The sequence below is a fragment of the Mustela nigripes genome, chromosome 7, assembly GCF_022355385.1.
Source record: "Mustela nigripes isolate SB6536 chromosome 7, MUSNIG.SB6536, whole genome shotgun sequence".
Lineage (NCBI taxonomy): Eukaryota > Metazoa > Chordata > Mammalia > Carnivora > Mustelidae > Mustela > Mustela nigripes.
Window position 1 is genome coordinate 93759725 of NC_081563.1, and position 13112 is coordinate 93772836.

Below are 13112 nucleotides of genomic sequence, written 5' to 3' on the forward strand. Positions count from 1 at the left end.
CCAGCCAAAAAATTAGTGGTCCCATTTGAAGCATGAATCACTGGGTCAATGCCATGCCACTCTATTAAACCCCTTCTAATGGTGAGCAAATTTGGCACCTATTCAAAGACCTTCATAATTCACAACTGGAGTTCCATCAACCACAAACAAGTTCACAGCCTTCCAACGGTCTTTTGGTGTAGTTCCTGACTGTGCCATTAGAGGTCAGCAGTAGTCAGCACCCTGAAAGTCGGCTCCCACTGGGTCAATATTTTTGTCTAGAACATTCTTCAGAAAGATGTTTCTTTGGTTTTAGTATCCTCACCTATTGGTAAGTTTGATTTCCTCGGAATTTCCATTCCAGGTTTGAAAATATATCCAGGAATCCAACAGTCTATTAAGATACTAGGTCTTCATTAGGAGACACACCGGTGTTGATAAGGGAACTTATGTCCAAAAGGGCAGCTCCAGGTGGAATATCTGATAAGGCAGGAGGGGAGTCTAACCATAAAACCTGTAATACAATACTGATCTGAAACAAGGGTGTGAGCCCTAGCCTAAATACCTCATGGACTACCTGTAATATAGACTACTCAGTAGCCATAAAAACAATTTTAAAAGGAGGCCATAAATGTATTGACATGAGATGGCCATGCCATACTGTTGAGGGAGAAAACCAGTTTTTACCAGAGTCTGTAAAGTACAATTTCATTATATATATGCTCTATGCTTTCATGTGGTTCATATTTTTGGGAACATTCCTTTCAAAATGAAGTTTTCCCTTTCATATATCAGAGAAATGGTCACCTCTCTGATGACTTTACAGGGGGTCCCGGCTTCTTCCTATTCTCTGGATAATAAGCAACACTTTGGCTGTGCCTCCACTCATGCGGAATTCTGGTTGTTCTCTAATTTGTCTTCTCAGCCAGAGTGCAAGAAACTCCAGGCCAAAGAATAAGTCCCCTTTGTGGCTGCGGACACAGGCAGGAAGTATAATGATGTCTGCTGAGAGAAGGAGGGATGGGAGGCAGGTGTGCAGAAGTCCTGCAGGTACAGTTGCCAGGTCTGGAGTGTGAGCCCACCAGGGAATTCCTGGGGGGGTGACTTTCCTTCTCCACATGACTCCTGTGGTATTGTGATTTATAATAAGAAATGTGTATTTGATCTTTGTCTTCATTTATGGCACAGGACTCCTAAAACACTTGGAATTTCCTAAGTGATGAGAGACATAAATGTGACTCTTGTCATTCTAGTGAGTTGACCTTTGGACCCCACCTAAGGATGGGGGCTGGTTGCCAGGGGACCCAGCCAGGTGATTACACGGTTAGAACTTTTAGTCCCACATCTGACCTCCACAGAGAGAGAGCAAATAGCCAAAAACCAATGATTTAATCAACCATGCTTATGTAATTAAACCTTCATTAAAAAAAAAAACAAAACAAAACAGAATGGGCTGGGTTTGGAGAGCTTCTGGGCATGGTGAACATAGGTGATTTGGCATACTCAGAGATGGCTTGGAAGCTCCTCATCTTCCCCCACATCTCTCCCTGTGCTTCTCTCCCACCTGGCTGTTCTGAGTTAAATCCTTTTATAATAAATGGATGCTCTAGTAAGCAAGATGTTTCTTTGAGTTCTGTGAGTAGCTATAGAAAATTAATTAAACCTGAGGTAGTAGTCTTGGGAATCTCTGATTTATAACTGGTTGGTCAGAAGCATATGGGATAGATAGCCTGAACTTGCTTGCAGATGATGTCTGGAGGGGGCGAGGCAAAGTCTCATAGGTCTAAACCCTGAGCCTGTGGAATCCGTGGCTATCTCAAGGTAGGTAGTGTCAGAATTGAGTTAAATTGTAAGATACCCATCTGGTGTCCCAAGAATTGCTTGCTGGTGTGGGGGAAGACACACACATTGGAATTGGGTGCAGACCCCCTCCCCAAGTCCCCCCATTGGAGATACACTCATTCAGCGCTTATCAGATGACCTATGGGTGTGGTCAGCCTGGGGCCATCTCTGGGCAGCAGGTGCAGGAGCCATGGGGAGTGACAGCTCCTGGGCAAGACACAGTCTAAGGCAAAGTAGGATATAGCCAGAGTTTCCTGTCTGGGATCCACAGCTGTTGACACACCGACGTCCTCAGCTCTACAGCCTCCAACTTTCAGCAGGCTCTCTTCTGGGCATTATGGGGGTTTAAACATTGTGGTGCCTTCAGGGTGGAAGTGGGCATGGAACACTGTGCATCAGTACTTCTGCTCCAGGCACAGGCAACAGTCATAAGAAGCTAAAGTGTATCTTATAACCCCAGGATCCACCAACCTCGCTTTCAGAATGTGTCTAAAGAAAGCAATGTGTAAAGATATGTGTGCATTGGTGTAGATTGGATCATTGGGAAAAATCTGAAATCATCAGGTGTCTATCAATAGGGCACTGACTAAATAAATCGAGCTCTGGCATATAAATTGGAGTACTCTGGGACATGATGCAGACGATGGCTGTCAGCATGTAGGGCGTATAACGATCACTCCAAAATTCTGTTAGAAACAGATTCTTGGCTCCCATGCTGGGCAAGATTTTGATTCAGTAGAATGAAAAGTCTGGGAATATGCATTCTTAAAATATACTTCTGGCAATTCGCTGCACATATGGTGGGAACCTGTCTTTGAGGAACACAGATGTATTAATTGGCCGAGAAAGGCAGAAATGCAAACAAAACCCCACAGAATGTATATGCACAGAAAATTACCAAATGTTTATTGTGGTGATATATGAGTGGAGGATGTTTACAACTTATTTCTTTATATTTTGTTGTTTACCTGGGTTTTCTAAATTTCTAACAAAAATTGTGATGAGAAAATCTAAAACAAAAGGCACAGACCTGCTTCTCAGATGAGCATGTAAAGCAGGGCCAGTGAGACCACTGTGGTGATGGGGTGTGGGGCCAGCAGTAGGGGACTGAAGGATAGTGGTTGGGATTCTCTGTCTCTTTGATTCTGTCCAGCAGTGAGCAAGACCCAGGTCTGAAGGGGATGGTCTCCCAGACTCCTCTCCTTAAGAACTAGGGGTCCCCAGGCTGGTCATGGGGCTTCTATTATTTCTCATTTTCAGTGGTGACCTTTTTTCCTGGGTCACATATAAACCATACCTATCGAAGGACACCTGAGTGGCTCAGTCAGTTAAGCATCCAACTCTTAATCTCAGCTCAGGTCTTCATTGCAGGGTCAAGAGTTCAAGCCCTGTGTTAAAAAAGAAAGAAAGAGAGAAAGAGAGAGAAAGGAGGGAGGAAGGAAGGATGGATCATACCAATCTGTTTTTCTCCTGTAAATATTAAATAATCATTTAATCACTTGCGAGCTGGAATCTATAAGAGGTGGCACTGAAATTGCACATTGAGCCTATTGAGCTCTGGTAAGTTTGACCTATCAATCTTTCCAAAGTGATCTATACAACACAGAAAAAGTACACACCTTCCAATTTCTCTGACACCTGAACAATTTGAGAACCACCAGCATGACAGAAAGAGTTGAGAAGCCTTTGAAACGAAATCAAATGTGAATTCAAATTTCAGTTTTGTCTGAGTGACATGGGAACAGAAGTGAACATCACCTTTCTGGGGCTGGTTTCCTTCTGGATACAAGAATAATTACAATGAGTGGAAAGAGTGTTTATCAGCATGATATGGGGTGAAGTAAAGCTCCTGGTCCTGTGTAGGAACCTAGGTACTTTGGGGGTCCATTGCCTGACCTCTGGGTTGAGCCCTGTGCCACCCCCCTCCCAAGGACAAAACTCTACAGGGCTGAAGTTGGCCTCAGCAACACACATGCATGGGCCACAGTGCATACACCAAATGTTACTGACACACACCACTCACCAGCCAGGAGGCCGTGCCCTCAGCATTCTCATCATCTGCTTTATTTTCATTCTACCTTCTCCTGTTAACCAGTCTGGGTTTCCGCCATTACAAATTCTGCTCTCCAGACCTTCCCTCTCTAGAATTCAGAATGTTATTTTCTGAAGAGTGAAAGAAAAGGAAATACTTTCATGTGGATCTCTCTCTCAGGTCCTTTAATAGTTGATAGAGCAAAGAGCCAAGGGAAAAACAGATCATTCCTGATTTTTCCAGAGAATCAGCTTGGCTGGAAGTGCATTTTCCAGCCTGTGGATTGCTAGGCATGTGAGAGCAAGAGTGTCCTTAAGTGTCTCCAGCATCATGCCCTGGACAGAGAAGGCTCCAGTGTTCCCTTTCATGGATTTAAATGGTGGGGGCTTAGAGATGCTAAGTACACAAAGCAATGGTAGAAAGGGCAAGACATGATGAAGAGCCACACTGGGTACAGAAGTGGTTTTTGCTTCATATCAAAGCAATTTTGGTTTCCAGAGGTCAGAGAAGAGAGAAGTTGCCAAATACATTCTTGTGAGATCTTGAAGCATTTGTGAGCTATCATCCATCTTACTGACAAGAGAGAGGGCTAAAGAGTCACAAGGTTTAGAGTGACTTCAAGGAAAATGTCTGAATGGAGGGGATTAAGAACTGGGGCTGGATGAGGGAGGTCTATAGCAGTACCAAAAAGCATGGACATTGGGAGGAAAAATTCAAGCATGGCTACTTGAACTTGAGATCACTAGTATTGCTGTAAGAGTTGAAATTTGCCTTATATAACTGAATTGTTGGGGTACCTGAGTGGCTCAGTGGGTTAAGCCTCTGCCTTCATCTCAGGTCATGATCTCAGGGTCCTGGGATTTAGCCTAGCATTGAGCTCTCTGTTCAGCAGGGAGCCTGCTTCCCCTCTCACCCACGCCCCCGCCTGCTGCTCTGCCTACTTATGATCTCTCTCTCTTTGTCAAATGAATAAATAAAACCTTCTTTAAAAAGTGAATTATTATTATTATTATTACTATTATCTATAGTTAACATAAAGGGATCTTTCCAAAAATGTTAACTCATTGGTCCAAAAATCAAACCTAACATTCTATCAAATCCTGTGTGCTTTGAAAGCCATCCATGGATTGATAATTCATAGAGAACTGATGACTATTTTTGCCTCATTTAGACACTAATTTAAAGTATTGGTCATTCTGTACTTTGATATAAACAGAAAGTTACTGTGGTCTTTCCTCTGTCGTTTTGTTAAATATTCTGCCATTTGCTTTTATTCTAGTGTGGTTTTGTTGTTGTTGTTGTTTTAGAAAAGAGAGGAATTTAATCTTTATTTACAGGACACTACAAGATAATACACAGAAATAAGAAAACCACTGAGAGGAGGAGCTTCACGCAGTTTGTACAGTTTGGAACTGGTCAAGTAGAGTTTTGTTGTAAAAAGACCTGCAATAACAAAACCCATTTAAAATGAGTTCTCAGTAGAGAAACAGCAAGACAAACTTCTACCAAGCAGAGTACAAAACAAACAACTTCCTGCCTCAACAGTTCATCTGAAAGTTAAAAGTCCCAGGAGTGCAATCCTGAACTTGGAACATTCTGGACAACATTCTGATCTTCCTCTTCCTCTACAGAGAAATACTTCTCAATCAAGTTTAATGAAGCTTTGTACACAGACTCATTTTCATGGTTTTGTAGAGCTTCAATTTTGTCCAAACCTCCACATACTTCAATCATTATACTAAGTTTCTCAGTTTCACCTAGTTTCTCAGCAGCCTGAAAGATGTTTGAAATGCCATCCAGAATACCCAGAATAATTCTGGTACCCTTTGCAGTTAAGAGGTTCATCAATGGTTCTATCATGCCACAATGAACAAGGTACAAAATGTGTTCAGCTGTCCTGACACTTGTATAGTTGGTCACAGCCCAGACTTTGGTGTCTTAAAGTCTGCCTTAGAGAGAACACCAATGAAGAATGGGACTAATCCATGACTCACAACTTGTTGGATCTGGTCCTGGTGTCCAGGTGTGATATTTGACATTCTCCATGTAGCTTCCTTCTGAATATTAATTTTGGGGTTTGTTAGCAGGCTGGGAAAGACAGAAAGTGCTCCTGCATCTATCACAACCTGAGTCTGTTCATCTGTCCCAGTGACAATATTTCCTATAGCTCTTAGTACAGGAGTCACAGTGGACAATTTCACTGTAGCTCCTAGCTTCACAAGCTGGGGCACAATGCCTGCTTTCGCAACCATTTCAATCTGTTCATTTGGACCATCAGTAAGGTAGAAGATGGCCCAGCCGGTATCTGCCATGACTTCTGGATCATCATAATGCAGGAGATGAGCTGAGGTAGGAAGAATCTGTTTAACAGTGTCTAACGGGGATTCTTGTTGCGACAAAGTTTGAAAATGTCTAAGTAAGGTTACATAAGCAACCACATGCTAAAGATGACATATCAGGAACTGCAAGGAGAGCCAACAGCGGATCAACTGCACCATACTTGATAACCAAGACTTGAAAAACTTAAGCATCACCTGCAATGTTTCCTAGAGCCCATACAGCTTGTTCGCTGATGTGGGCATGGGAAGATGCCAACAGAGAAATGAATGCTGGCCTAGCACCTCCATCTACCACAACCTTCGTCTGTTCTGATGTCCCTGAAAAGCAGTGTTAGTGAGAGCCCAAGCAGATTCAAACTGAATGGGACTACAATCAGTTCTGCCCAAGAAGGACACAAATTTTAGAATCAAACCAGCCCAGATTATGTTGTCTATGGGGGCCTGGTTTCCTAGCAGTTTGGGTAGCCTGGAGCTGGCTTTCCAAATTGTTGCTATTTATGTTTTTAACAATGTCATCAACAAATCAATTTATGGTGCCCTGATGTTGTGGTTTTCTTTCAGTGGAGAGATAGCGTCATCAGGAAACAAGCTTATGTTTCTCCTTTTCATCATCTGGTCATCCTTCTTAGCTTTCCTGAGCTCCACATTAACCTCTATTCGATGCCATTTCATTTCTGTACTGTTTCCCCCCTTGTTCTTAAATCTGTTAAGGCAGGTAGCTGGTGAATTAGCATTCTCGTTGGTGGACATGGTTATGAGAAAAAGGAGAAAGCTGTTTGGCCGGTTCAGGCTTCCAAGGGAGGCGGTCTGGGGCACTGAGCCTGCCGTTAAAACGTCCACCATGGGGACGCCTGGGTGGCTCAGTTGGTTAAGCCGCTGCCTTCAGCTCATGATCCCTTCAGCCCATGATCCCAGGGTCCTGGGATGGAGTCCCACATCGGGCTCCTTGCTAGGCAGGGAGCCTGCTTCTCTCGCTGCCTCTGCCTGCCACTGTGTCTGCTTGTGTGTGCTCTCTCTCTCTGACAAATAAAAAACAAAAAACAAAACAAAACAAATAAAACAAAACAAACAAACAAAAAAAACGTCCACCATGGACACCCCAAAGATGGTATGCTGCTTTTATTCTAATTGTTTGCCTGGTTTCTTTAAGGAGGTGGAGCTTACCTGCACCAGGTCAACCTACCAAAGACCATTAGAAATGTGTAACAGACTGCAGTATGAAAACAATTGGAGCAACCAGTCAGAGATTGGGTTTCCATAAATAGTTTGAATCTGGTCAGGGGTTTTATCAAAGTTGGGGGGAAGCTGGCTGTTACCCACAGGATGGACCCCAACACAGCTGTCCTCTGATGGCCAGGATTTATGCCCTCTCCTCACCTGTATCTTTCTCTGAGTCCTACCTCAGGGATCTGAGGGACTCAGGACTCAAGGACCTGAGTCCTACCTAGGGGAAAATAAGATAAAAAATTCACACCAAGATGCAATTATCCTATTAAGAGTGCCACTCTTTGGCTGAAGCAGATTTTGCAGTCTATAAGTGCATCAGGCCCGTGTGTTGTACACCTTAAACTTATATAATCCTGTATGTCAATTATATCTCAATAAAGTTGGAAATAAGTAAAGAAACAAGCAAACAAAGAAACAAACAAACAAGCAAAAGCAGAGGGGATAACATCAGGGTATCCTATCCCCAGGGAAAGATACCCATCACCCATTCTGATACTGTCTCAAGGGCAGTCCATGCTCAGGTTGTCATATTCAGAGTCAGCCTTCAGGGATCACCTCCCTCTTACAAAGGGCATAGGAAGCTCATGCATAGGTGAGCTTGTCCATTTATTTCTCAACAGATACATGTGAAACTACCAGAACCTTTCTCCTTCTATCTTCCCAGTGGGGGAGTGAGTTCTGCCCCAAAGCTTCCTTAGTGACAGGTGTAGGTGATTGGCAGGGGGACCATGTCCACCAAGAGCACACATGCTCAAATGGCATTTCTCTGTCTCTCTTTTAAGATTTATTTATTTATTTTAGAGAGAGAGCCCACATACAAGCAGTGGTGGGAAGGATAATGTGAGTGGGGGAAGGGCAGAGGGAGAGAGAGAATCTCAAGCAAACTCCCCACTGAGTGGGGAGCTTGACATGGAGCTCAATCCAGAACTCTGAGATCATGATCTGAGCTGAAACAAAAAGCCAGTCACTCAGCATACTGGGCCACAGGGGCGCCCCAGTGGCATTTCTATCATGTGTCTTCTATAGCTTCAACTGCAGCTTTCTGTTCAGATGTTCTTTTTTGTATCTTAATTCTGATTTGGTTCCAGCCTTCTGAGTCTTAGCTGAAGAGTTAAACTGGATTTTTAACGTTGCTGAAGATGCCTGATTTCACCTTATTGGGGGATGACTCAACTGGTTAAACATTTGGAGTTCTAAGGTTGAGAAACGGAACAATACTAACTCAAGGACATCCTGGGGTGTAATTTCAGACCACTGAATCATTCAGGTGAGGTGATCTTTTTAGGACTGTCATGAATCTTGCATCCCCACAGGCAATATAAAATAGCTGACCATGAGAATCTGCTTTTCCCACATCTCATCTTCAGGGTCTATGTCTAACAATTCATTTGGCAGCCAATAACCCATCCCAACTAAAAGCATTATTGCTTTTAATGATAATGATAATAAGAAGAAAACTCACCTGTGCTCTTACTAAACGCCAGACACTGTACTAAGTCTTTACATGCACTGTCTCAATCATCTTAATGCATTTGTTCTCATCTAAAAGGTGAAGACACTGAGGTACAGAGAGGTTCTGTAGCTTATCCAAGGTCACACAACACTCAAAAGCTGGCTTTAGGGGGCACCTGGGTGGCTCAGTGATTTAAAGCCTCTGCCTTTGGCTCAAGTCATGATCCCACAGTCTTAGGATCCAGCCCCATATCAGGTTCTCTGCTCAGCGTTGGGAGCCTGCTTCCTTCTCTCTCTCTGCCTGCCTCTCTGCCTACTTGTGATCTCTGTCTGTCAAATAAATAAATAAAATCTTAAAAAAAAAGCTGGCTTTAGGATTTGAACAGCCTATCTGACTTCAAAGCCTTTGAACTTTTCCACTATGTTTATGTTTTTTGAAAGGCAGATTCATAAAAGTCTTTAAAACTAAAGATGAGGACATGAAGTTTCAGAGAATTTAGTGACTTGTCCAAAGTCACAGGGCTAGGTCTTCTAAAGCTAATTTTCCTCCATACCCAACTGGAATAAATCAATTCAAAATATTCCCAAGACTCTCCATGCCACTGTTCCTCCTCTACCAGATGCCAAGTGAGAAGTGCAATGGCTTACCCAGACTGTTCTACATTGCTCTCCACGAAGGCAAAAGATAGGACTGGCCCCAAGCAAAGGGACAAGAACAAGGAAGGAAAATTCAGTGTGAAACTTCTATGCCTTTCCCTTGTAAGTTTGTGATCTGTTCTCTTGAGAAACTCTTCAAACACTAGAAAATTATATATATACACACACATTATATATATAATGTATTATATATTATATATTATATTTATAATATATATAAATTATATTTAAAATATAAATATAAATACTTATAATAATAAAATAAAATAAAATATTTATATATAATTTATATATATTATTATATATAGTTATATACATATATGTATATATGTATACATGAATCTATACATATATACGTATATAGTTATATACATACATATAGTTATATACATATACATATATATGTATATATATTATTATATAACTAAATAATATATATAAATTATATATAAATATATAAGTATATAATAATATATATGCAAATCTGAATTTTTATTTGTTCTTCTAATGACACTGTATATATATACAGTGTCATATATATATACAGTGTCATATATATATACAGTGTCATTAGAACGCATATATATACACACATATATATGTAGCATTAATGTACTTTTTTGAATTGAAATCTGAATTTTTATTATTTCTTCTGAACAGATAAATCCTTTCTGAATATTTATTTGTTCTTCTAATGACACTGTATATATGTATATATATACATATGTTTGTATATATACATATATGTGTGTGTATATGTACACTTATACATATGTATATATGTATATATACACATATAAATGTATATACACATATAAACATATACACATATGTTTATATGTGTATATATACATATATGTGTATATATGTATATGTGTATACAGTGTCATTAGAAGAACAAGTAAATATTCAGAAGAATTTATTTGTTCAGAAGAACAAATAAAAATTCAGATTTTTTTCAATTCAAAAAAGTACATTAATATAATAGGCATTAGAAACAATATAACTTTGCTTTGAATTATTATTTTACCTTAGAAACTTGTTTTTAAACAGGTAACTTTCTTTAGCTTTGTAGATCAAGTCTCATAATTATGCTTGTCTAACCAACAGCTTCCCTGAGATGACAAAGTCTTCAGATGTACATGTATGCAATGTTTACTATGTCCATGGATTTATTCACATTTTATTAAAATTCTCAGTAATGGTACCTAATAGAGAGATATTGTCTAATTCCTTTATGATGGTATTTAACAAAGATTTTTATGAGAATTCAATTGTGCTTTGCCTTCTCCAGAAAAAAGAGGAGAAACTTATACCCATCATGTATCTTTAAAAAGTAGATATTTACTTTTGAAATATCATTCATTTCTTAATTTTTCCCCTTCGGGGAGCATGAAATAAACTGAGTAGCCTCCCCAAAAAAGAAAAGAGGAATTAAATAAAATAAGCTTATCTTCAGCTGGTGCCACTAAGTGATTCTGAAATCATATCTTGAATTAACCCTTTCTTGAAGACAATGAGGGAAATATTTTTGGCTTGCTCATGAGCTCTCCTGGGTTTCTTTCTATCAGGCAGACAAGCAGGGAAATTCCCACAAGCCCTGACACATGGCAGGTTTGTAGAGCTAATCAGCTATTGCTCTCCTTTAATACTTGTTTCCAAGAGAGTAAGAACAGTGTCTGGTTCCATAAGAGCTTATTAAGGAAGTGATGGAGTACACTTTATGTTGTCTTTATGGTGCTTTGCAAGACTGATCTCCAATTACCTTTGTATTTTGTCCTTTCTGTATATTCCTCTCTTCTCCTGGTCAAGGAGACAGCCCAAATCTTTGATCATTCCTGATTAAAGAGGACATGCGGAGGCTAGGCCAAAATTGGGTGTGCAAATTGAGACTGAGAACAGAAAGACACCCAAGGTTTCAGGGATGCCAAGGGCTTGTCCACTGCTCCACAGGGCCCTGAGGAGTGCCAGGACCACTGGAGGCCAGAGTATGATTGTGGGCCCATCTGAGGAGGCTGCACCTAGGCCCTGAGGCTCAGGATGGCTGTGCCACAGCACAGCAGGACCTCCAGACTTCAAGGGACTGTGTGCACTGGACAGTGGAATCACAGAGGTGACCTTCATATCCTGAAGATAGAGAGGTCTTACAGAATATTTTGCTGAACTTGAGACCCCTGCAATCTTCATAGATACCTGGGGATGCCTTACATCGGGTGCTCTACCCGCCAATCTCAGATATCCTGGAGTCTGATTGAATTTAACTGAACATAAGAAAATAAAGTAGCATGATATGATTTTCATGCCCAAGTTTGTGGACTAAGATGCATGCTTACCACACACCTACATGTGGTTGTTCTCTCGGTCTTGGTGGGAAACTGACTTCTACTCAGAAAGTTTTAAATAAAGAAGATTTAATGTTAAAATTCTTTGTGAAACTGTGTGCACAATTAAGAGAACCAAGAAGAAGTTTGAGGCATCTAGAGATGAGCAGCGTGAGGGAGTCATTACTACCTCTGGCCAAAAGGGGCAAGGAGACGGCTTGGTGTTCATAAGATCCTGTGAAAGATGGCATGAGGGAGGGAACTGCATGATAGAGGACTTGGCCATTACTACACAACCTGATTGGAAGCAGGGGGATGGCAGGCAGAGAAATACCCCACCCATTCTTTTCCCACCCTCTGGTTTTTTGCCAGAGCCTCTCATCAGCTGAACCCATGCAGCGACCAGAGCCCAAAGGAAACCTGATGACTGAACCCATGTAGCGACCAGAGCCCAAAGGAAACCTGATGTCTGGTCAGACCCTGGACAGAGTAGAGAAGTAGACAAGAGATTTGGGGTAGCGGCAAGGGGAAGAGAGAATAATCAGCACAGCATAGACCAACGCATTCACCAAGGTGGTTTTCTAGGTTGTCATTGGCAGAATACATCCTCTTGGAATATGCTTAAGAATCCTGTGCTTTGGTGAGTGCTGTGAAGTGTGTAAACCTGGTGATTCACAGACCTGTACCCCTGGGGATAAAAATATATGTTTATAAAAAATAAAAAATAAATAAATAAATAAATAAAGAATCCTGTGCTTGGACCTGGGAACACCATCATGGATCAAGTCCAAACTCGTCACTTCCAAGCCATGACTAGAAGTTCTTTCACCTCCTTGATCTCCAGTTACTACTCATCTGCAAAGTGGCAGAGGGTTAAATGAATTAATGTCAGTAAAGTGTGAGGCACACTTCTGAAAACCTGGACACATGCCCTCTAAATAATTAGCCGGGTGTGGGATCTTTTCTCTCTGGACTTGTGTATGTTCATTGAAAAGCGCAAAGGTGTTTATGGTATGCTACCTGTAATGTGCCCTCCAGTTCTTATGTTTTAGAGTTCTGTGAAACCAAAGGAAGGGGTTTAACCTGAGCTTCTTCATCTGGTCCCCACAAGAAAACTGGAATTTCCTTTTTTTTTTTTAAATTCTTATTTTAATTCCAGTTAGTTAAGATACAGTGTTATATTAGTTTCAGGTGTATAATTTAGTGATTTAACACTTCCGTAAATCACCTGGAGCTCATCATGACAGGTGCATCCTTAATCCC

At 41.0% G+C, this 13112-nt stretch overlaps 1 pseudogene; it reads right to left on the minus strand.

The window, feature by feature from the left end:
- Positions 1-5410: 5410 nt before the first annotated feature.
- Positions 5411-6942, minus strand: LOC132022398 (importin subunit alpha-1-like; annotated as a pseudogene).
- Positions 6943-13112: the final 6170 nt, after the last annotated feature.